Here is a 25,855-nt window from a genome sequence, read left to right on the forward strand (position 1 = left end):
GGAGTTTGCTGCATGATGCTAGTAATTGCAGAAAAATTATTTGGCCTAATGATTTGTTGACTTTATAAGACTACATGATGACACTTCAAGGACTGGAGGGGATGATTATAGAATACTTAGCAGAAGCTGTATTGCTAAAACTAATGACATTGCTGATGTTGAAAATAGCTAATTTATAAGGAAATTCATGAAAAGCATATAGATCACTGTTTTGAAGCAGTAGAAAAAGTAATTGAGTCATTTGCCACACAATTGGATGAGATATGGGAAGATGCAATAGGATGCACAGTACAGAGGGTTTTAGGATTCATTTCAGTTCAAATTCTTTTGTATTGACACCAGACGTCGAGATCCTCTTGTTATCACCAGCAGAGAACAAGGGCCCCTATCACCCTGTGATCTTATCATAATATATAGAAAGGCAAACTGAATACATGGACATATGGCTAGATGACTAGGAAAAGTAAAAAAAAAAAAAAAAGTTACATGACTATTAGCATGGTCATTTAGTCTACCTTGTCCATGCACACACTTGAAAACAGCAATGTTATTGCTTTACATATGCTGGTTTCCTATGATACCATACACCAGCTTATCAGACACGAGGCATACAACAATCCAACATGAACCCAAAGCCTAATGTGGGAATGCATGCAGGATCGGATTCTCCACAAGGCCACCGGGGCCATGGCTTCGGGGTGGCAGGGAGTAGAGGGGCGGCACAGCCGATACTGGCTCCGGGGGTGTGGGATTCCTATCACCGCCTCCCCGGACATGCAGTAGTATGGGTATGGATAGTTTCTTGTCTACACTTAGTCCTGTTTCAGACTAGCATGGCTAAATGTACAGCAGGAAAGCTGCCACTTGTTTTGTAAAAGTCACTTCTAATAAGCCAGCAGGTCTGTTTTTTTAATTATTATTTCTTACTTTTTAATCATCTTTTTATTTTTTTAACAATTTTTTCTTTTTTTATTCATTTAATTATTTTGTTTATCAATTTTATTTGTTTATTTATCAATTTTTATTTGGTTTTCGGTTTTTTTCACTTAACTTTATTGCAATCACACAGGAGCTAAAAGTCCCCTGTGTGATGGCATTTGGGAGGGAGGGAGGGAGGGGGAGAGGCAGCGGGGGAGGACATACGAACAGGCTGCATTGATAAACAAACACACAGTGACCGTGCTGTACAGTTAGCCCTGCCTGCCCAAAGCAGAGCTAAATGTATAAAAACTACCACCCACCCAGAACTTCATGTTCCTTTCATGATCTCTCATCAGGAGATTACACACCCCTACCGCCCTTCTGCTCCCTGCCGCCCCGAAGTCGGGCCTCGGTGCCCTTGTCAGAAATCTGGCCCTGACTGTTAGACAGAGGGCAATCAGATAAATCTATAACCCTGTAAGAGCAGCCTCAGTCTATCTCATACACCAATTGGCTTGTAGTACACCACCTGGCTTGCAATTAATCGTTCTTACAATATCCAGATAAAAGCTTCTACCCAGTACCTCTGAGTCACTTTTCAGCAAGAAGATCTTTTCTCCTTTCTCCTTTGACAACCCTAAGGTTTTTAAAGTTGCATTACTTTCTGTTCAGGTGACATGGCCACCAAGATAAATAGAAACGGTGAATTTCCCCAACAGAGACATAGACAAGGCTAGAAACCAGATATCCCCAGCAGAGACATAGACAAGCTAGAAACCAGATTTCCCCAGTAGAGACATAGACAAGGCTAGAAGCCAGATGTTCCCAGTAGAGACATAGACAAGCTAGAAACCAGATGTCCCCAGTAGAGACATAGACAATGCTAGAAGCCAGATGTCCCCAGCAGAGACATAGACAACACTAGAAACCAGATGTCCCCAGCAGAGACATAGACAACACTAGAAACCAGATGTCCCCAGCAGAGACATAGACAACACTAGAAACCAGATGTCTCCAGCTGAGGCATAGACAAGGCTAGAAACCAGATGTCCCTAGCAGAGACATAGACAACGCTAGAAACCAGATGTCCCCAGCAGAGACAAAGCTAGAAACCTGACAAAGATTCCGATCTCTTCCTGCTCTATGCAAAACCTTAAAAAAAACGTTTTCGTTAGAGATACACTTTATCTAATATCCAGCCACACCTGTAAGATATGACACATGCACCCTCCACAAATGAATGGTAAAATAGCATATACCTTTAAAGAAATAATCTTTACAAAGAGATTTATATGGCGTGAGTTTCAATGCCACAGTTCATTTTCTTTACTCCAAGAAAAATCACCCTTTTTCAAAATAATAAATGGAAGCACATACTGGCTGGCCCAGCAGGATATTTGTTTGTCTGCTGAACACAAAATATCTATTACAAGGTAAATAGACTAATGTTCCACTTCTCTATATACTGCGCTGCATTTCTCTGGAGCAGCAGAGGATAAAAACCACGTCACCTTCATTTTCACTGAATATCAAGAATACACATTTCTGCAAAGAGAAAAGTAACATGATTTGTGATAAAAATAAAATAAATTGCACAAAATAGAATGGTACATGATTGCCTACCGTATATAGAACATGGGGCTTAAAGAATCCAAATAACATGTGGTTTCATGCTCATATACAGGGGTATACAGTATATTAAAGTTGCTGCATAAATTGTACCTTTCCCAAAAAAGTTCTTTAAATGAAGGTAATAATGTCAGGGGACATATTTATTAAGGACTACAGCTTAGTTGTAGATATGTTTACATGTATGCTGGTGTGAGACAAGGTTTGTATTGACGAGCTGTGCACTATAAACAGTTAAAACTGATTTGTCCACTGTAAGAATAGTGGTACATGGACTTGTTTTGAGGGAGACCTTTAACCACCTTGGTACTCATACCTTTATACCCCTTATGGACCAGAACAATTGTTAAATTTCTGCTATGGGCCGGTTTATTTGGTGTCACATTTAATATTATAAAGTGATTCATACAGGTTTTTTTCGGGGGGGGGATGGGGGCAAAGCTTTCTTATGGCAATATTATCTTGCAAAAAAAATCATTTTCTATGTTATCTATAGACAAAACAACCTAGTCATGTTACATTTTATTCTATAACTTGTCCCATTCATAACGACACTAAAAGTACAATTCTGGTACATTATTTTTATATTAAAAAAGGTGTTTTTTTTATACTTTTCTGCATCTGCAAACATCAGCAGAAAAATTAAGTAAAGGATTTTTTTTTTTACTTCTAATGTTGCCTAACTTTTGCCATATAAAAATCACACCTTTAATCTACATACTGTATGAATGAAACAGTACATACAATTTGCCTTGTACTTACTCAATGATGCTTGCAGACTATCTAATGAAAAGTTATAGTGGTTATTACTGTGGTCACTGAAACTTCTTACTTCTTGCACGTATCATCGAGTGCTGGTGACTTCTATTATGGACTGTATCTGACACGGCGCCATCCGTGTTTTCACTTCGAGCACCAACCCTCCGTTAAGGTCTGTACACTGTATAGAGTGCAGGTGATTTCCTGTTATCTATTGTTGTGGTCACTGACACCTATGCTGGGGGTTATTACTGTGGTCACTGACACCAAATTTGGGGGTTATTATTGCTAGTTATGTGTTTAGATGAAGCACTGAGATCTTGAGGAATGCTGAATTATGTTTCACTTGCTTAGAAGCACATTACATGTATGTATACAGGAATACAGCATCATTGGGAAGATATAATGTCCTGTGTATCATAGATAAGTAAGCATAGAGACTAACATTGCACTACAGCGCCATCTACAGCTCAAAAGACAATATTACATCTCTGAATGTCAGTAATACAATCACTATGCTGTTGCATTTCCAACACCCCCTCTCAACAGCTTATGCGGTGCTACATGAAGATTAGTTTATCTCGAAGGAAGCTGTGACGATCCTTTGACAATGGCTTGCTGAGAGCATCCGCAGTCATTTCTTCTGATGAGCAATATTGCATGTGAATAACATTAGATAAGTTGTTGTGTACCTGGAATAACCAATGGAAGAAAGTACATATCTGCTCCCACCTGATGTGGGAGTTTTCATTGGTCCGCACACGTTGCTGTGTATGAGCTCCATGTGGTGGGTGGATTTCCTTCGGTGGCCTGTGGAAGGGGGGTACGTGTGGCCTTTGCATGTCATGAGCATTTGACAGGGCCGTACAGATATATCTTCTGATAAGCTTTTGAGTCACTTTAAACATAGCGCTCCATGATGTGCCTGCAGTTTCCTTGGTAGGTGCCTTTCGCTGCTCAGCTTTCCAGATTGAAGTCTTTTTTCAGGTGACCAGTCTTTTTACAGCAAAAACACGCTCTGCTTTCTTTGCGCTCTCATGCACCTGAATCGCTTTCTCATGTTCTTCATTGTGCATATTTTATTTTCTTCATCGATTAATTTTCCTTAGGTGTATTCTAGTGTTAGTTCCTGCTCAGTTCTGGTTTCTAGAGTGTTAATAAGAGTACTGTATGACTCTGGAAGGCTGCATAGCAGTAATGCCACCACGTGGTTATATTTAATTTCCTCTCCAATTGCACATAGCTGTTCTACGATTTCCAGCATGGCATTCACATGTTCACACATTTCCTGGCCTTTTTCTAGCCTCATCTTATATAGCTTGCTGTTTAAGTTTAAACGCTGATGCCGCTTCTGTAATCCATTCCACATACCTTTAGCTGTATTTCCTTTTCTTAAGGGGATGAGCTGGTTGTCTTCCACTTGCAGATTTACATTTGCTTTTGCTTTCCTGTTCTTCTTGTCCGATTCCTCCTCAGGTCCATTACTGGGTTTGTCTGTACTCAGTACTTGCCACAAGTCGTCTTTGCTTAGCAGCATTTCAAGCTTGAGCTTTCACAGCTGGTAGTTGCTGTTGTTGAGCTTTGTGATTGCAAACTTTATATCTGAACTTCTTGCCATCTTTCAGTAGCTTGGATGTGTCTCTTGCTGGCTTGCAACATTCTGTTTAGCTGTCCAGCGTTCTGGGCCCATAATCTGTTGGTTATGTGTTTAGATGAAGCACTGAGATCATGAGGAATGATGAAATAAGTTTTACTTGCTTGATGCTGGGGGTTTTTGACATAGAAAATGACCTGAACTGTCTCTTCAGTGTGCATTGTGGTACATTGTAAAAAATGGTGCAGGAGTGAAATTTTAGAGTGTTGGAATACCTTAGAGCCTATTAATTTTGAATAGCTAATTTAATTCAATGCACCTCAATGCAAGAAAACATTCTTCTATCGTGCAGCCCTCTGGGAGTGTTGGGGGTGCACTGGATGCTCTCTATTATTTTCAAGTTGACCACCACTGACCTAAAATGTGTCAGATATTTGCAACCCCATTAAGTCTGTTAATGTGCATTGTGCTAAGGAACAGGATTCATTTGAATGGGTTGCATAAATAAAGCACAGGAAAATTATACATGTAGCATTTCTGGCAGCGAAATCCAGCACACAGTGTGTTAGGGTGAATAAATGGCACTCATTGCACAAATGCAGGAAATGCGTGGATCAAGGTTACTACAGCGCAATAGTGTAAATTGGCCAAGGAAAACACCTTCAGAGAACTTTCATTTGTAACTGATGAGATGTAACATTATATTTCTAAATAATAGTTCCAGTGTTATACAACAAACATTGCACCCCAACAAAATGTAGCAAAGATAAAACACCATGTGAAATAAACCCAACAACATTACTGGGCATACACTTTTTCAGGATACAGGCTGCCTATAATTCATATTCAGGTTCTGTGCAGAGTTCATGCAGGGACAACCAAGTCAATTACAGGAACAGTGGTGCTAATATTATGACATTTTTAATGGCTATAGAGACCATGGCTGGTGGCATAGAAACAGGAAGGTCATTTGTATAGATACAGATATACTATATTAAAGGCTGAAAAATAAAGAGCAACCAGTGAAATTAGTCAGCCAATCCTCTCTTAGGGATCTGTGTATATTACAAGGATTTTATCAAACTTTTTTGCAGATTCCTACCTGTTTCTGTTCTGAAGAAATAGCAGTTTGTTGCAGCATGTCCTTTCCAAACTGATCCTTGAATGAGAGGGTCTGGGGTTGGTTATAACTAGATGGTGAAATTCCTGTGTTGTAATAGGGAATGGTGCAGTGTCGGCATCCCTTTAGTACCGTATTTGCCAGCGTATAAGACGGGTTTTTAGACCCAAAAACATCGCCCGAAAATCGGGGGTCGTCATATACGCCGGGTATACTGTATGTAGCTTCGGCTACACACAGTATACCACGCTGAGCCAATCACGGCAGGCTAAAATTATTTTGGGGCGATACTCGTCTTATACGACGAGTATAGCCCAAAACCTATGTTTTAACACAAAAAGTAGGGGGTCGTCTTAAACGCCCAGTCGCCTTATACGGCAGCAAATATGGTAGTAATTAAGCCTTAGGGAGCATCTCACCAAAGATGAAATTCTTCTGCAAGAAATGCCAAAAATTGTATTGTATCTTAGTGCAGACTTCTGGGAAAATCAGGCAGCCACTCACAGAAGCAGGAAGTTACATTTCTGGGGGCATTACACCAACTGTGTACACAATGCCTCCAGGTTGCCTTATTGCACTGAATTTGTTGACAGGTTTAGAACATTACAGCAGCTACAGTTTTAAATGGGAGGTCATTTTTAAAATCATTAAATTACATAATGGCTTGTGCGACAAATATATAGGTTATATTCATTTTTTTAAAGATTTTTTTCATTTTTATATTTTTTAAGTGGTGGAGGTACCCTTTAAATCAGACGTTGCAGGTATTTTACATCAGAGGAACCCTTTCCTGAGAGAAACATGGAATCTGCAAATGCTAGTGGCCTGGCTGTCATGCTGACCTTTTTGTGTCAGCAGTTTCAGTCGCTAACCTAGAATAAGTGGTTTCCTTTGCCAGGATCTGTGGTAAAAGTCCCATCAGTCACCATGGAACACAAGTGCAGTGACATTGCTGCACTTGTAGTCCATTCATTCTTCCTCCAGTCCCTGTGTGACTGGAGGAAGAATCTGCAGGAGCCAGAGCATTTCACCTGTGATCCACGGATCGCGGTTGCAAAACTTTACTGCCCCCCCCCCACCAAAAAAAAATGTTTTAATTATTTTAAAATGATTAATTATTTTACTTTAAAATCAAAGGATGCAGTATGACACTAAGCTGGATAATAACCGCTGTGGAAAAAATCCACATCTGGGATGGGATCCAATATGATACATGAGTAAGCTGGCTGCTGCAGTAAATCTATGCAGCAAGCATTTGCTGCTGGGATCTAGGATCATGGGGCCCTGTGATAATGCCAGTAGGTATTGCTAGATGATCTTGTGGGAATGTTCAGCTTCAATGTCTTGAGCTGCTCACTAAGGATGATTGACCGAGTTTTAGAACCTTTACTCATACATTGACTATTAACTACCCAAATATGTAAAAATCAAATTCCTGTATATATATATTTAATCCTGACAGGACTGGGTATTTAAAGTGAAAACAGCTACAATTGATTGAATGAAGATTCTCAACTTCTTTATTGAATCGGCCTCATTGTGTACAGCGGTTAATCACCTACAGTAGGTGCAGCCGTGCCTTTGATTTTGCCTAATAGACAGGGCATATGCCCAGAGTCAAGTTTCTGTGTCCTCCATTGTACATTAGAAGAAATATGGTTTGTGGTGAAGGGAATGAATATTCTGTATCAATATAACATAGTGAATAGTTTGTATACCTCCCATTGATATGGCTCCCTTTGCAAGACCAAACAAGCAGACAAGACTGTATAGAGCAAGGTTTTCATTTGAAGACATGGGGCTTTGACTAAAAGAAAATGGATTTTAAACTGTTTTCTTCTGTGTCTTTTTTCATAAAGAAGCTTCGGGTGCTCCAGGTTTATGAAGCATCAGATTTGCCTTTAATACACTTGAGTCTTGTTGTCATATTACAGTACCTCCGTGACAGGCAATAAATATTATATGACGGCAAACATTTGTTTTAGAGCATTCATGTAAACAATCTCCCTTTATCTTTGTTGCATCACTTTTGCCTGTCTTCAGCCACAAGCATTTTCTTCATCAGAATAAGCTGTGTAATGCTAGCACCTCACACATCTTCATCATCATCACCTTTAAAGCCAGTCTGGGTAGTTCCACAAAGGGTTTCTTCTCAAAGCCTAGTATAGTATTCAAGAAGCAAAGTATTTCCAAATAGACATGCAGCTTTTGTTGCTTTTTTCACTTGGAGCACCCAGACAGTTGATAAGAAGCTGCAAGTATTAAAGCGGACCTTTACCCATATCTTTAAAATAACAACAAACACACCTTTATAAATGCTTAGTAATGACAATCTACACACACTTCTAGATAATTGCCGGCTTTGTATTCTTTGCATACTTTATTTCCCTTTTCTTCACCAGTCTTCGGATAGTGGCCATGTTAACTAAGGGCAGGTTACTAGAGCTACCTTTACTTCCTGGAACTCTGGCACATGTGACTAGGGCATGTGACCATGCACATCATCTCGGGGAGGAAAATGCCTTTCCCTGAGATCCCATGAGATTACAGATGAGATTTCCCAGCAATGTTCTGATGATAAGGCAATGCCAGTGTGCATTTTTGGCAAACTGAACTAATTTGCACTTTTAAAACAGAAGGTGAATGTTCAGCAAGTGTAAGTATTTCTGCTGTCAGTTTCCTTGTTCTGGCGATTTTTCTTTATTATCATTATTGGAGCAAATTGCTCTAATAAGAGATATAGTAGTGACAATAAAAACACATTCTTAGTACAGTGTATGTCCCAGATGGAGATGTACCCTCTGTTATTGTCACAAAGTTAAGAAGTGAAGGAACATATCCACAATAGAGCACAGACAGCAAAAAAGAAAAACCTGACTAGAGTTGTAACTGTTCCCTTTGATAAGGCTGATGTCACACGATTACGCCTCTGGCAGCAACTTAGTAGCATCAGGATGGCTAAAAACTGCACGAAACAAAAACTCATCAGCTGTTCTTGCACTGTCTGGAATCCATGGGGGGAAGCATGGTGTCACTCTCTCACTGACAGAAGGGATACAAAATGTTACAAAAGTTAATAGTGAGAGATTGATGTCTTGCTCATCAAGGCAGTGAGAGGGGGAGACATGTGGAAGCAGGTAACGTTTCCTCTACTGTGCTTATAGTTGTAAAACAATCTTGTTGTCACCTGTGATAGGATGGTTAGTGTAATATGACCCTGAGAAACTCTATACACTATATTGCCAAAAGTATTGGGACACACTTCACCAATCACACTGTCTGGCAAACCGATGGACGTGTCTGGGTTTGGCGGTTGCCAGGAGAACGGTACTTTCCTGACTGCATTGTGCCAAGTGTAAAGTTTGGTGGAGGGGGGATTATGGTGTGGGGTTGTTTTTCAGGGGTTAGGCTTGGCCTCTTACGTCTAGTGAAGGGAACTCTTAAGCCATCAGCATACCAAGACATTTTGGACAATTTCATGCTTCCAACTTTGTGGGAACAGTTTGGAACATGCTTCCTGTTCCAACATGACTGCGCACCAGTGCACAAATAAAGGTCCATAAAGACATGGCTGAGCTAGTTTGGGGTGGAGGAACTTGACTGGCCTGCACATAGTCCTGACTCCAACCAGATTGAACACCTTTGGGATGAATTAGAGCGGAGACTGCGAGCCAGGCCTTCTCGTCCAACATCAGTACCTGACCTCACAAATGCACTTCTGGAAGAAGGGTCACACATTCCCATAGACACACTCCTAAACCTTGTGGACAGCCTTCCCAGAAGAGTTGAAGCTGTTATAGCTGCAAAGGTGGGCCAACTCAATATTGGACCCTGCGGACTAAGACTGAGATGTCATTAAAGTTCATGTGCGTGTAAGGGCAGGCGTCCCCATACTTTTGGCGAGATCATCCCAATTTATACAAAAAAATAGATCACAGATCAGCCAGTGTACTGATGCTGTGGCCTGCAGTTGCCTCTTCAAGGAGCGTACGTACGTGTGTGTGTGTGTGTGTGTGTGTGTGTGTAATCACAACAAACTTCTTTAACCTTGTTAACTATTATTTGCTCTCTTTAAATTACAGTTTTTAACACTTCCATCTCCCCCCCCCTCCTACAACCATTGCTCAGGTCCTCTAAAAATGACATGATCATTTTCCTAAATCAGGGGTTCCAAAATGGTTGCATACGAGGACCTTTATAAGAAAAATTTTACTGTACTGTATTACCAAAATGTCAGTAAAGCCAAACAAAGGAAAAGAACAACAGCCTTATTACCTATTGTGTATGCTTTTCACCATTTCTGTAGGCTTTAGTAAATTACACTTCCTTATATTTTCGTTTTGACGTTTTCAACTAGCACCAGATTCTCTTTCCCTAACTACCTTGTCTGTGTAATTCCCTCTGCCCCCTGCCTTGCATGTGCTCTAGTCCCGCATACAGATACTCTCAGTCATAGTCGTTTAACTATTTTACTGGTTTTAAGAGGAGTGGTGTTGTCACAGACAGGAATATTTATTATGTTTTACCCAAAAGACTGCTCTCCGTGATACTTTTTTTTTGCATTGTTTATTGGCTACGCCTGAGGCTGTATATGATTTGAAACAGATAAATAAAGCGTGCTATACAATTTGACACAGACTTCACGCTAAAAAGAACTGGGCTACATTTACTACACAGTCATGTGGTGAAACCATCACAAATACGTCTATGTATGGGTCCTGACCCAAAGCTTAATAAACACTGTAAATGATTAGAAAGGACAATGTATATAATATATTATATATATAGTGATAGTCAAACCTCTTTCTATGAGATTAGGCAACAATCCTATATCTGTGCAGACATGCTGCAAATCCTGTCCCGGCTCTCGATCACTGTCATCTCCGAGTTCAGTGGCACTGCATCTGTCTGCATTGCTTCTCCTGCTTCCACTCCCCAATTCTTTCTACATTGACATAAACTTGGCAAAGTTAGCAGAAACAAACTTGTATTTAAAGCCTTCTGCTGAAATACAAAGATTTGGTGCCCTGGGAGGATTTAGCACAAACCATCTAATTGTTATGGATATCCTTTATTTCACTATCGCACAATACAAACATATTTGTTGTGTTTTCCCTACTCAGCAAGCTACAATGCTTTTTATCTTAAAGTGACACTAAACTCAGGAATTACATTTTAAAAACGCAATCAAGTACCCCAACTATTAACAAAAATATCTTATTTGTGTATCACTCGGCTGTAGATCCTCAAATCATCTCTGAATTGGTGCTAAAACTGTCCTTCCTTCTGGAGGGTGGCTACTTTTGTTCCCCATGGCCCCGGTGTGTGTTGCAAAGTAGCCACCACTCCAAGCTCACTCCCGTGGTGGGCTACAATGTCAATTTTAGTTTAATAATTTATATTGAGATTGTAGTCCATCATAGGAGTGAGCTAGGAGCGGTGGCTACTTCACAACACAGAGGGAGCATGGGGAACAAAAGTAGCCACCCTCCAGAAGGTAGGGAAGTGTCAGCACCAATTCAGAGATGATTTGAGCATCTACAGCCGAGTGATACACAAATAAGATACATTGTTGTTAATAGTTGAGGTAGTTTAATTAATTTTTAGGTTTTAATTCCTGAGTTTAGTGGCACTTTAACCCGCGAGAATTGGCTACTCTAGCCTTTTTGCTACCTTGTTATCATTAAGCCATACTCTATCTCCTTCAATTATCTGAGAACCAGAATGGTACAGTCTCCCATCTTCCACTTCAAATATACATTGTACATGCTATACATATGGTACCATGTCTCACATAGGACAGCAAGGAATGGTGCATAAGATATGATTGTACTACTAAGGATCTGTCCTAACCATGTAGGATAAATAGGTCGGTATACAGTACAATGGTGGGATTCAAGACTACTCCAAAAATAATTGAGCAATTATTTCTTCACGTATGAATAATTAAAGATTTGTATGTTCGTACGCAACTGGACCAGGGTGTACACACAATACTAGCAATTCTTCATCACAGTACACAGTTTATAAAATGTGTTCCTGTGTGTCTGTTCAAATCACCAAATTGCACTTCAAGTTGCAAATTGATTCATGGTCCAGCTTTTCAATCTAGGTTCTGGAGAAGTAACAGTAAACAGAGCTGGTAATTTCCACTGTTGTGACTGACAAGATCACAAAGGGCTGAAATTGTTTTCTAGCTGTGCTGGCAATAATAGCAGGAAGGCTAAAATTAAAGTTCTTATTGACTTTTACAGACAGTTCCTTTATGTGCCAAATATTCTAGCAGTGTTTGCAGTCAATTTTGATTCACTTAACCCTTCTCTAGCAAAATAATAATAATAATAATAATAAAACAAGGCTGTAAGGCACTTGTCTGCCAATGTCTATGCCTCAAATTAGCAGAAACACCAAAACTCACCCATTACAGGCCATGGATTCCTACAATCAGCCTGGAAAAGTCATAGAGTGCAGTTTTTAGTGGACAATCATGTGCATCTACCATCACATACAAGTAAGACTTACAATATTCTGAGTGGCTTTGTCTAAGGCCTTGTACATACAATTAGTATGTAATGGAGAATGTGTGCAGTCAACGCATACAAAGCCTTTTGAAAGATGTATGCAGCTTTCTTGAAGTCTTTAAAAGACTCTTCAGCTCCATTTTATGGATGATTAAAGCAAATTCTAATTGCCGTTTTGATATCACTTTAAAGGATATCTAAACTCAAGAACAAAATTGTAATGTATGGCACCTTACCAGTCCATCGATGTGCTGGCTGCATTAGTCTTCTTTTTTAGGCTTTATGTATTTTTTCTGCAAGTACAGAAAAATAACTATCGATCTTGCCAGTATTTCAGTGTCCTTGTAACTTCATGTCTACCGAATTGATATCTCAAACATTGTTATCAGCTTCCCCAGCTCTCTTCTATGAACTACAAATCCTCTCCTCACTATAGAATTGACATAAGGGGAGGAGGATGTGTTTGCAGTCCAAATCAGAAGAGCTGCCTAGGGTGACTTGTGAAAGGTAGTATTTTTATGCTATTTTTATGCAATTGGAAAAAAAAGCATGTTATAAATTGCTTCTAGTTCTAATTCCAGTACATAATAATGTCCCCTTGCCCCAAATAGACTAATATAGAAATGAATGCAGACTAACATAATAAAAAGTCTATTTGTAAAAGGTCCTACAACCCAAAGCATATAACTGGGAGGTGGCTCAGTTTATTTAACCTCTGGATATTTATGTAAAGCAGACCTTGCAGGAAAAGGTAAGGTTTGCATAATCTATTTTTTAATAATTTTAAAAACGGCATATTTGGCTAGTAAAATTACTTAAAGCCCCCAGGGCATTATATGTCCACTAAAAGCAGGGGCCTTTTAGAAAACTTAGGGTAGTTACAATGTTTTATGTGGCACCATATTTGCGCAAATGCTTATGAAATCTATATATTCAGTAAAAAATACACTAAGTTACATATAGTGCTCAGGAACACAACAATTTTCTTATACAAAAGAGGTTGTGTTGTGAAAATAGATAGCAAATAAGTCAAGCCTCGAAACAAGCATCTGCAAAACAGTAACTTTTTAAATGCCTTTATAGCTCCATAAATTAGGGACCTAGAATTATTTCTCTCACTCTGGAATGTACGATACCCAATATGCGTTGAGCAATAGCGGTTTACATGAGCAGTGAATTTGTGTGTGCATGGGGTGGTGGGTGCTTTATTTTTTTTTCTTTTACTATATTTAAAAAATGTTTTAAACTTTTTGTATTTTTTGTTTACCTTACCATACTGCTATCACAAAGGGGGAAACACGTCCCCCTATGCAATAGATTTGGGCAGGTAACAGGCAATCTTTTTTGGAGAGATGAGAGGCCTATTAGTCACATAACATATCCCCTTCTCTCTGCTGCAGCAGATCAAGCACAGACTACATTTAATCTGTTTCCTCAGCATTCCAGCTGGAATTTTGACAGCTCTGAAGCCAGAAATGCTCAGAGCTGAACACTTCCAGGTTCATTCTCTGCAGAGGAGATTGGGAAGTGGATGTTCCCTGATGTCCTCCAGCTCCCCATCCCGATGTGGTTTGTTGCGGTTACAAGCTCCAAGGTGGAGCAGGAGAGCCTAACCACCACCAAGGAGGAGGGTTTGGCAGGGGGAAGCATACTCTGTCCCAAAAATTTGATTAGCCAGCTCTACAGCTACCCAGCTAAATTTCACCTAAAAGCAAGGAGCCTGCTTAGAAAGGTAGAAAGTTCATGGCTGCTGCTGTGTACAGGACATGCCCAAAGGTAGGTATATTTAACTTGTTAAATATATATACCTTTCCCTTGGTCTCCGGCAAGGGGGACATAACACTCCTGGCAAGATCCTGGGATTAACCAAGTAGCCCAAATCTCACGAGAAGATGCTCCTTGCACTGTGCTGTAATGTCATCTTGCAAGATTAGGACTACTCTGCATTCCCAAGATCTTGTCACAAGAAGAATTCATCCCCTAACATATAAAAACCAGTGGAAAGGTAAGTATATTTATTAACTTTTATTATCCAACATCTTATTCTTTGCAGTATTTTGCAGGGGAAAGCACAATTAATGGACTTTGTTGCTAGTGCAAGGTTTGCATTAACCAAATGTTTTTTATGTGTGTATATGCATACAATTTGTTTTAATGTGATTTGCAGAAACAAAAATCTTAATGTTATTAAAGTGCTTGCCGGGTTAAGGAAGATTACCTCTATTGTATTGTTTTAAAAATAAGTATAACATGTTTACAATAAAAAATATTTGATTGACTACTTTCATTAAATATTTCTTAAAGCAATTTTGTAAGTGTTTTGTAGGGCTCTGTCTGTGCTGTCAAATACTAGTTTATATAAGCAATCTAAAAAAAAGAAATGTGATTTTAAAATGCTTTCAGTGACTATCTAGAAAGCAGAGATAAACCAATTTCAAAGAGTTGACATAAAAGTTTAATATTCTCATCACTTAGTCTAGAGTGAATGGGACACAGTGATTTATTTGATGTGTAACTTGTGAAAATAGCAGCACCTTGAATTTGATAAACATTAGATGGAGAATGACATTAACGTCCTTTACCCCATACAAAATAGATTGTGCTTTTTATTTATTTTGACAATGACTTTTTAGTTCCTAGCTGCAAATCACAAGATCAAATGCCGTGACCTATTACAATGGAACTGGCAAATCACAAAAACTGAGTGCTTAAATGACGGGCTAGCTATTAACTGCTTAAAAGTCTTCAAGATTTGTTATTAATATACAATTCAGCTATTGGAATGTAAATCTCTTTTTTTTGGAATTTAAATCTTAAAGTTACAATAAAGCACACTTACAATAATAAATAAAAAAGGTCACATTATCTAGAAAGAGGCAGTCAACTTTTTTCCCTGAAGGCACAAGTTTCACTAGAACATTTATTTAATACCCCAATTTCGTTGTTTCAATGCTTGGTCCTTGGATCATGATCATCCTACAGCTTTAGGGTTTCTTCAGTTAGAAGACAATAATAGATGTAGATAGGTTCTGTCCACAAATACAAATTGTGCCTACTACTTACTCTAACATGTCGTGGCTTGAACAGGAGAGTGGATCAATTTCTGCACAAGGCGAATCACAAAACATTTTTGATTCTTCTAAAGATATGCAGACCTGTCTGCAGAGAATCATACAGATGTATTAAACACAAATGTGTAAATCCTGATTTATGTGATCCACACATCAGAAAAAAAAACAAATCAATCGGAAACATTGCAAAATTTTGGTTGGCCTAAACATTTTCATGTACATCTGTAGAGAATTAAGCAATTCAGGCAATCATAATTAATAAATCACATGATTATCTGCAAATTGGAAAAGTCAGCATGAATATATTAGGAGACATTTTAAAAACCTAAACATTTGCCTTGCATGCACATTGATTTGTTCCTACTGGCTTGTATGTGTTACAAGAATAATGGGACCTGGAATTTGAAAGTCCAATTCTGTCATTTCACTCTAATCTACCTGTGCAGTGTTTATATTACACAGCAATCCACATGGAAAGGTTTAAAAAAAATCCCATTAATGACTGTATCCATCACACTTCCGCTGTCTCAAACTTTACTAGGCTATGGCTGAATTTTTCTTGTGAAAATTCTAGGTGCCTGGCTTTCTCTGGATACAGTGCCGTCTGAGTCAATTGCCGAGAACAAGTATGGAGTAGATAGAGTCAGAAAAAAGTTAAAACTCTGGATCTGCTTGCTTTACTTTGATTCATGTCCATGACCGGCAAGAAAACTTAAGGTTTATAAATCTTCAATCTTTTATTTTACTTTCCGCACTTATTGAGACTTAATGATGTCAGTTAACCCCTTCATGACTGAGCTTGTTTTTAGTTTCTGTTCCTAAATGACTGACACACTTTTGACATTTTTGCTGTGTGATTCTTCCACGTCAGTAATATACTTTCTTACAAAGTGCACCCACACATATTATATATTGTTTTTTAGAGGACAGATAGGGCTACATATTTATATCACATATGTGCGTCTAACGCCTCACTTAGGACAAATAAAATATAAAAAAAGAGGAAAAAACCGTTTAAAAAAAACACTTTTTTCCCAGTTTTGATTTGTAGTATTTTTTTTACAAAACCAGCACAGCTAAAAAAATGCAATAAATACATTCATTTATTTGTCCCTTATTTTATTTTATTTTTTACACATTTTTTTATTTTTTTTACACTTTTCACAATTTTTTTTTTTTTCACACTTTTCACTTTTTTTTTAACTTAAAAATGTTATTTTATTTATTTAATTATATCAAGCAGATTTTGTGAATTAATCTCACTGTTACTGCATGATAAATTAATACATTTTTGGTTATTATCAGGCTGCTTCAAACTTCAGAACAGCCGATAATAAGTTAGTGACACTGATCCTGCAGCAGTTCAGGATTCAGCTGTCACTAAATGTTTTCTGATTGTTGCAACAACGATCAGCAAACAAACATTCTTCTTCCAGGAATAGATACATTGTAGGAATAGACACATTTTGTATCTATTCATGAAAGAAAAAAAAAAAAGCCAGTATAGCTTGAGAGAGATATCTCTCGATCTATACGAGCTGTCAGAATGCCGGCAAAAGCCGGCATCTGTGTCCGCTTTGCTTTGACTCTCAGACACCCGATATTAAGGTATCGGGTGTCTGAAAAAGGTTAACCCTTTCATTAATGAATGCCTCTGTAGTAAGGGCAGCCATTAATGAATGTTAAAAGCTGATTCTCAGCGATTAACAGCCCTCTAAAGCAGCAAATAACTCGTCACGTACAGTGTACGTGACAAGTCATTTGGTCCCTTTGTGGCTGGACGTACAGTGTACGTCTCCCGTCACGAAGGGGTTAAGCAATGGAGAAGCCGAGGGGGGCACCATTGTTCGGCTGTATTAGGACATCAGTTGTCTTTAATCAATATCTTATATTATGGAAAATGTTTACCTCATACTTACCGTAATGTTTATAAAAACAGGTTTTTGAACCACCGGAATGAAGGGGACACCACACCCCTAGTAGTAACAACACAAAAACTGGAGGAAATGGGGCTTTTGAGGTGTCACTTAGGGAATTAAAAACACTTATTTTAGAAAATGTTTTTTTAATAACATCTCTATGAAAACATATAACCAATCCCACTGGTACTAAAAGGTATCTCAGTGGCAACTCCCTCGATCAAAACTCTGAAATCTATCTCAGATAACAAAGACTGCAAACCAACCTGCTGTAGTAAGACACAGAGAAAAGATGCCCAGGCCAGAAGAGAAAACAGAAGAGCAAGAGAACAGAACCAAAGAAAAAGAGGCCCATAATGCCTAGCAGCAGGTTGTGGATCAGGAACTTCCTTCCCTCTACCCATGTGTCCAATCGGAAGCAGGCATCCAAATGTCCAGCAACTGGGCACAATCCTCCTAGAGCAGACTGCCACGTGACCGGACCTCTGTATCACTCACAGCTTAGGTCAGAGATGATGCTGCGAAGGCTGCGACAGGGCCCATGCCACATGAGGCAGTAGAGAAAACCAAAACACTAAGGAGAAAGGAAGAGGTACAGGGGGAAATTCAGATAAGAGCCAAAAAAAGAGAACAAGATGTCCCTTACCTTTGAAGAAGTAACGCTGCCAGAATGTTATGGCAGGCAATATACCACCCAGCACCTCAAGCACCCACTGTATATATGCCTTTAACACTAAAACAGGGGGTTACTCTAATTGGAAGAGGCTGAACCCAGAAACGGAGTGAGTAGGGGCTGCACATTTTTATGGGCTAGTTAGGGGTTGACCAAGGAGGGTAAGAAGGGCAGCACTGGCCTATAGCAGGCTGACATGAGATGGGAAATGTTATATATCCGAGCACATGAAAAATAAAAAAGCAAGTAAAAGCCCTAATTTGGAATACTTGTTTAACCGCTTCTTGTCCAGCGGCCGTACATAAAACAGCCGGACGGTAGCCTTCCAGATGCGGGTGGGACTTTTAAAACGTCCTCACCCGACCCCAGCTCGTGTACCCCGCCTCACTCACGCACGAACGGTAAACTGTCCAAATTTGAAACAGCCAGCAATGGCTGTTTACATATATCACTTGTATGCTGTGCTGTTTTCTGCCCCTGCAAATGTCAGGGTACGAGCAATAATTTCAGGGCCATAAATCATTGTTAATACTAAACTGATAATCGGTAAAAGCTTTTAAAACGTCACCTATGACCAAATTTTCGGCATGGTAAGTTTATTGCAATTTTAAGGCTTGACACGTTTAGGGACTATTTAACCGACGTGACCCCATCTTTTATATTTTACAAAAAAAATTGGTAATAAACGTTTCATAACAATGTAGGAAAAACAAAGTTTTTTTTTCAACATTTTGGTCCTTTTTTGCTAGATAGTAAAAAAAAAACCCAGTGGTAATGAAATACCACCACAAGAAAGCTCTGTGTGTCCCAAAAAAATGGTATAAAATTAATTTCAGTACAGCGTTGTATGACAATGTCAGTCAAAGTACCTCAGCGCTAAATACTAAAAAATGGCCTGGACAGGAAGGGAGTTTAACATCCCAGTCTTCAAGTGGTTAACTAATGGTTTAGCATGGAAACCAGATAAATAACATTTAGCACTAAAAACATTAATCTCAGTAAGGTTTTATTTACAGATTACAATTAGTTCTAAAACTTTAGCACCACAGACATATGTACTACAAAGTAAAAAAGAAATAAAATAATTTTTGTATCTAAAAGGGTTAAATAAATTCATGACATTTGAAAAACTTACACAAACAAAAGAGCTTTTGGGTCCTGACAGATTTATTGCATTCCCAACCACTTAACAGAGTTAAATGTGTCCTTGGTACTCACTTCCTCCTCAACAGATTATAGCTAACAAGTTTCAAGCCAGAAGGAACTGACCTGCAACAAGCATGCAGTCAGTTGTTTGAACTTCCATCTGGCATGTTAGTTTCAGGTTAGTGATTCACTAGGTATTAAATTCAGCAATAGCATATACCATACTTCTACCCTTAAAGGTTTACATTACTTGGAAATTGAAAATTGACGCTACTTTTTACTTCCAGCTAAATCCAGATTTGGGACTGAATGGGGCAGGAGGATATAGGCAGAATGTTGACCTAGGCATGAGGGCAATTGAGGAGGATTGCAATAGAAACAGATACCATGACCCATCCCATCAGATAACCGTGTGGCCTGCATCATGCCTGGACATGTATCTCTCCAAGAAGAAACAGGCAGATGTACAGTTCTGTGTTTTCACTGCAAGACATTGAAGGTTGAGCTTCCTAGGTGGGCTTAGTTTATACGAATGCATGCGGTTAGGAATCAATCACTCTCCCTGGATGCACAATCGATGCGTCCAAGGAGAGTGATTAGTTTCTTACCTCATGTAATCATATCACATATGATTACATGCAGTGTGTCTATGTTTAAATGCAGTGGCTGTCACCCAATTATTAACTTAAAACTGCAGATTAGGGATTCCTGCTGGAGATCATTGTTATTGACAATTATGTCAGCTTTTAATTTAACAACTTGCCTCCTAAATGGTGTACCCGGAGCCTGCCAAACAATCTAGGCTGGGCCAATTTATTGAATAAATATACCTAATTTCCCATGAAGTGCTAATAATTTGTCAATATTATTTTTGATGGTAAAAAAAATTTGCTGACAGAGGGGCACCAGGGTTCCTAAAGTTGCCATTATACTGTATTCCTTTTTATCCATTATTTTAACAATACAGCTTATAATTATATATCATTTAATGTCTGCTCCTGGCTACTGCAGAGGGACCTTGAAAAGGTTTTGGGTCATTATATTCCATTTTATTTTAAATAACAATAAGACATCTAGATACATTAGTGGCCTGTTTAGGCAGAACTGGTGAAATTAAACTGAGTAACACACTTACCAGGTAGGAAAAGCAGTATGGGAGTTAGAAAGGGTTATTTTTAAACAAAATCTGTATTTTAGAAATCAAAAGACAGTAACACAGATTTATGTCATAGGTTTAGACACATTTGTGTGGGGTAAATGCTGTTTTTACTGGAAACAAAATCCATCTTTGTACACAACTGACATTTGTCTCATGGTATTTGGAAGATGCACACACTTCCAGTGTACAGCAACAACTATCAGACATAAAAAAAAATCAAACTTAAAAGTAACCCTTAAAAAACACATATAAAACCATTTTAAAAGTGCAGACACAAAGAAACCATACATTGGCAATAAATTAAGTAAACACACTTTTTATACTGTTTGGGAACATATAAATATACATACATAATATTTTAAACTACAGAAAAACAGTGTATTAAAAAGACACATGCAGTCACATGATTCAGTATTTATACACAATGTCATACAGCAAATAAAGCTGAAAACTGACTTAGTATGGTGACTGTGTTTCAAATAATTTTGTGCGGAATAACACAAGCTAACAGGTATCGAAATTGAGTTTTAAAATGGGAATACTTTATTAGTTCAATGCTAAAACTGCATATTTACACAGAATATTTAAGCAACAGGAAACAAAACATTGTTCGTTCTTTTTATCTAGTGGAAGGGTATTAGCTTTCAGGTCCCTATTATAAACAATAGAAAAAGCCACAGCATGTGTGTGCAGAATGCACTGATGATTACAAAATGTGTGTCCTTGTGCTAAGAATAGTACTCATTTCCAAGTGTGCTATCCTTTAAGATACAGTTTGTCTGAGTATTATTCTATTATACTGAACACAAAGTGCTTCTTTGGTTAAACAGGTGTGTTCACCTATGCTTCCCATACAGTGCATTAATTTCTTGAAAGTCCAGGTGACCTGGCCAAAATTCAAGCAGTGTGTGGCCCTGTCGACACATCTCATCAAAATTCAATTTTTCAATGGATTTTGATGACGGAGCCAGGCTGACAATTCTTGGCTGACCAGCAACTTCAGCCAATTAGCTGTTGTTACTGTATGGATATTCTGACAGTGGAGCTGTCAGAATACAATAACTCAGCAGGGGAGATTCATGACATGTGTGGCCATCTTTAGTCTATTTTTTTGTGCTGTTCAAAAAGAAAACGATAGATCTTAATAAATAGAAAACAGATCCTGAGTACTTCCTTGATTATCTTTTTTTGTAATAAAAAACCCCCAAATGTAAATAGGGGAAAAATCAATGCCATTTTTTGATGCTAGACAAAGAAACAAACCATAGGTCACAAAAATGTATGAGGTTGTCACAAGCCAAAACACCTGTGTGATTAGGCTATGATTAAAGCTACCATTCCCTGTCTTATGTTTCCCATACTGATTCGAGGGGTGTAGTTAATACATTTAACCCCTTCGTGACTGATGACGTACAATGTACGTCGCCAGCATCGGGGCTGTTTAAACAGACTCCCGGCGGCAAAAATCTGTTTAAACTTGTAAAGCCGACTGTCGGCTTTACAACAGAAGCGATTCTGGCGACTTACCTGTCGCCAGATCGCTTCTGTGTCACGAAGAAGGGCCCCCCCCCTGCCGGACACCCCCCGCCGTGCTTCCCGGGCTCTGTTGCCCCTCCTACGGGACTTCCATTCATCGATCCCCTCCCCGTTCTATGGGACCGGGAGCGATGCAGATTGCATCACTTCCGATCCCTGGGATGTCAGTTCTGGGCTCCTGCAGCCCAGCTATAAGCTATTGAAGTGTGATCTGCACTTCAAAAGCTTATTTCCAGTGTAAAGGTGACACTGGGGGTCTTTTGGACCCCCAGCATCACCTTAAAGAGTACCTGTCACCACCACCTGCTATCACATGGGGGGCTTGTAAGACCCCCATGTGATAGCAGTCAAAGTAAAAAAATAAAAGTTTTTTAAAATAAACTAAATCTAATAATAATTTTAAAAAATTAAAAGTCCCCCGCCCCCATGAGCACACGCGTCGGGTGCGCCTACGTATGTAAACGACGAATGCGCTACACATGTTGGGTATCGCCGCGCACGCCGGAGTGAGAGCAATAATTCTTGGGCCAGTATTTTGGGGTATCTCGAAATTCATGACCTGTGGATGCTTTTAACCACTTCAAGACCAGGTGTTTAGACCCCCTTCCTGGCCAGGCCATTTTTCAGTGTTCAGCGCTGCGATACTTTGACTGACGTTTATTCCGTCATGCAACGCTGTACTGAAATGAATTTTATACCATTTTTTGGGGACAGATAGGGCGTTATTTATAATTAAATTATTCACTAAATGTAGGTGTTTAATAAGGAGTTGCGCTAATATTGCGCAACATACAAACTTGCAACTACCACCATTTTACTCTATAGGGTCTTGGCATTCAGAAAATATATAATGTTTGGGGGTTTTAAGTAATTTTCCGGCCTAAAATGTGGAATATAACATGGGTGCAAAAAAATGAAAAAAAAGGCCTCAGTCATGAAGGGGTTAAATATTGTACACAATTGCTGTGTAGCATTTGAGTCAGGGAAAAACAACCTCCATCGCAGCCTGATCACAAGGTGTTTTGCTCAATGAAAGATTACCATTAAGAATTAAAAACTTTTCTGATATTATTACATTATTATTTTTATGAACGTTTTTTTAAAGCACAAATTGTATTTAACACAATTTAAGTTGGGCAAAAAACAAACAAATAACAGAATTGAAAATATTATCCAATGTATTTGACCATTGGTGTTCTTTGGAGAACTAAAACAAAACAGAGAAATTATGTTTCTTATCCGATCCCTGCCAATTATGTATATTAAAAAAAATGCAGTTTCTTGTATAATCTATTTCAACATAACACAAAGTTAAAATGGCAACTGCAAACACAAAAGGTAATATTAGAAAAACAAATGCTACATTGCAAAAAAATATTAAAAAAGGAAATGCATTAAGTGGTCACCTGGCAATAAAACATTCATGATCACTCTCGCAAGGTCAACAACCTATTAGGCCATTTATGGGGAAAGTCACAAGTGTTGTTGAATATGGCACTAGGTATGGGAAAGTTGGGAGGTTCATAAATAACAATCCTTTTTTTTCCCCATCTTTGGAGGGTCGGGAAGAATGCTAATGTCGTAAGATATTGTGTTTGTTAAGGTATTTTAATTTTTTTATACATGTGGGTTTAAATTTGTTTTGTTTAATGTATTGTGTTAATATCTGACATACTTTAATGTTATTAATGTTTTGATTGATGTCGATTGACTTAGATTTGAAATTCTAGGTCTACATGTCATTAATGTATGTCTTTCATGTCAATAATAATAAAAGAAAGTAAACAAAAAAAAAGTCAAAAGTGTGAAAGACTTATGCACTTACAAAAACATGCAGTTACACGTAGCAAAAGTAAACCAGTAACAAGAGATTTGCTGCTTCTATAAAAATAATTTACCCCCTTCGACTTGCCTACAATTTGCTACCAGGTACTATGGTGTCTGACGTCAGCAGGAAGAAGACTGAGACCAAAATGCTCAATAACAATTAACATGTCAGGCATGAGCCATAGACCGAACATCATAAACACACCATCCCCGCCATAAAGCATGGTGGTGACAGCATCATGCTGTAGAGATGAATGCCTCTCTGCGGCAATGGTGCATTTACTAAATACAGACATGAAAGGGGTGTATGCCCATGCAGTTTTGTTTTTTCATTAACTTAAATAACTTTTCAGAGATCTGTTTTTACTATAAAATGAGACCATTTCTGATTAGAATTTTTTTTAAATCCGATGTAATTCAAAGTTCTAGGGAAAGAAAACATGACATTTTTAAAGGGGGGTTGAATACTTTATATGGGAACTTAATAAAGGGCTGTAAAAAAGAAGTCAAGGCAACTGGACTTGCTGTATTTTTCTTGAAGATGTTTCGCTGGACACTTGACCAGCTTTCTCAATTCAGAAGTGAGAAAGCTGGTCGGATGTCCAATGAAACGTCTTCAAGAAAAATACAGCAAGTCCAGCAGCCTTGACTTCTTTTTTACAGATATACCATGGCCTGGATGAATGAGAACCTTCACAGACATTTATGTGGGCCATTGTTGACCTCCTCCTGAAAATGCTAGTGTCTGGCTACACCAACCACCAACCTAGTACAGGTGTACAGATAAGGAAAATTAAATTCAGAATTCTGTACCTACATACTTGTCCTAAGTCACTAAATCGAATATTTAAAACAAGAGGTCCAGAGGGGGGGCGTGTCCTGCTGATGGCGGAGTAGGTCGCAAGGCTTGAGAGCTCCGTGGTACACCCGACATTCCTACAATATACCAGCATTTATACCACCCCAAACACTACGGCCAAATAATGTCTCAACGCAGGAAGGATGGCGGAACACCATCGCAGCGGGGCACCCCATCTTTACAGCGGTATTTCACCTCAACCTGGACCAGAACCCGCAACCGAGGACAATCCAATATGTCGCCGGAAGATGGCCCGCCACCCTCACCACGAGATACAGACCGATCGCTCTCTCCGGGCACCAGTGACCGCCGCCATTACCATTACCATTCCCGCAACCCTCCGTCAGATGTCCCGCGTGAGTTCCGAGCCCTCTTACAATACTTACCCACCAAGGAGGACTTTGCGGCCTTAGTCCCGAGGGTGGAAGAGGCGCTCCAGCCGGACCTCCGTAAAGTGCGCCAAGAGGTACAATCGATCTCTGCGGAGGTCACCGCGGTCTCGGAGTCGTGCGCGGCAATAGATGCCCGGGTTGTACGTCTAGAGCAGGCCCAACAGGCCCAACAGGAACCCCTACGCCAGATGGCAACCCTCCAACTGCAAATGGAGGATTTGGAGGACCGTAACCGCCGCCAAAATATTCGTATCCGGGGCCTCCCGGAGGCGACTCTACCGGCGGACCTCCGCTCCTCGGTCCAGGCCATCTTTAGTTCGCTGCTGCCTGACTTAGCACCGGACTCCATCCTGATAGACAGAGTACATCGGGCGGCTGGTCTTCCGTCAATGGATCTTTCCCGCCCAAGAGATGTCCTATGTCGCCTCCATCGATACACAGTGAAGGAAGACGTTTTGCGCCAGGCCTGGCTCCATACGGCACAGGGATCCATGCACCGGATACCCGATTGCAGCTGCTTCCGCCATCACGACGGGTGAATAACATGTGTGATTATGCTTGATTGCTCATTTATATGCACACCGAATTGGTTTCAATGTTATGTTGAGGTGTATCCACGGAGCACCGCTCTGCCTTACTGCAGATTCGTTTCCCCAGCTAGTTTGTCCCAAGAGTGCCTCTAGGGCCATTGGGACTCTCAACTTCGGTTCACACTTTAGTTCTCCCCCC

Source organism: Nanorana parkeri, unplaced genomic scaffold (genome assembly GCF_000935625.1).
Source record: "Nanorana parkeri isolate BGI_ZX_2015 unplaced genomic scaffold, ASM93562v1 scaffold388, whole genome shotgun sequence".
Classification (NCBI taxonomy): Eukaryota; Metazoa; Chordata; class Amphibia; order Anura; family Dicroglossidae; genus Nanorana; species Nanorana parkeri.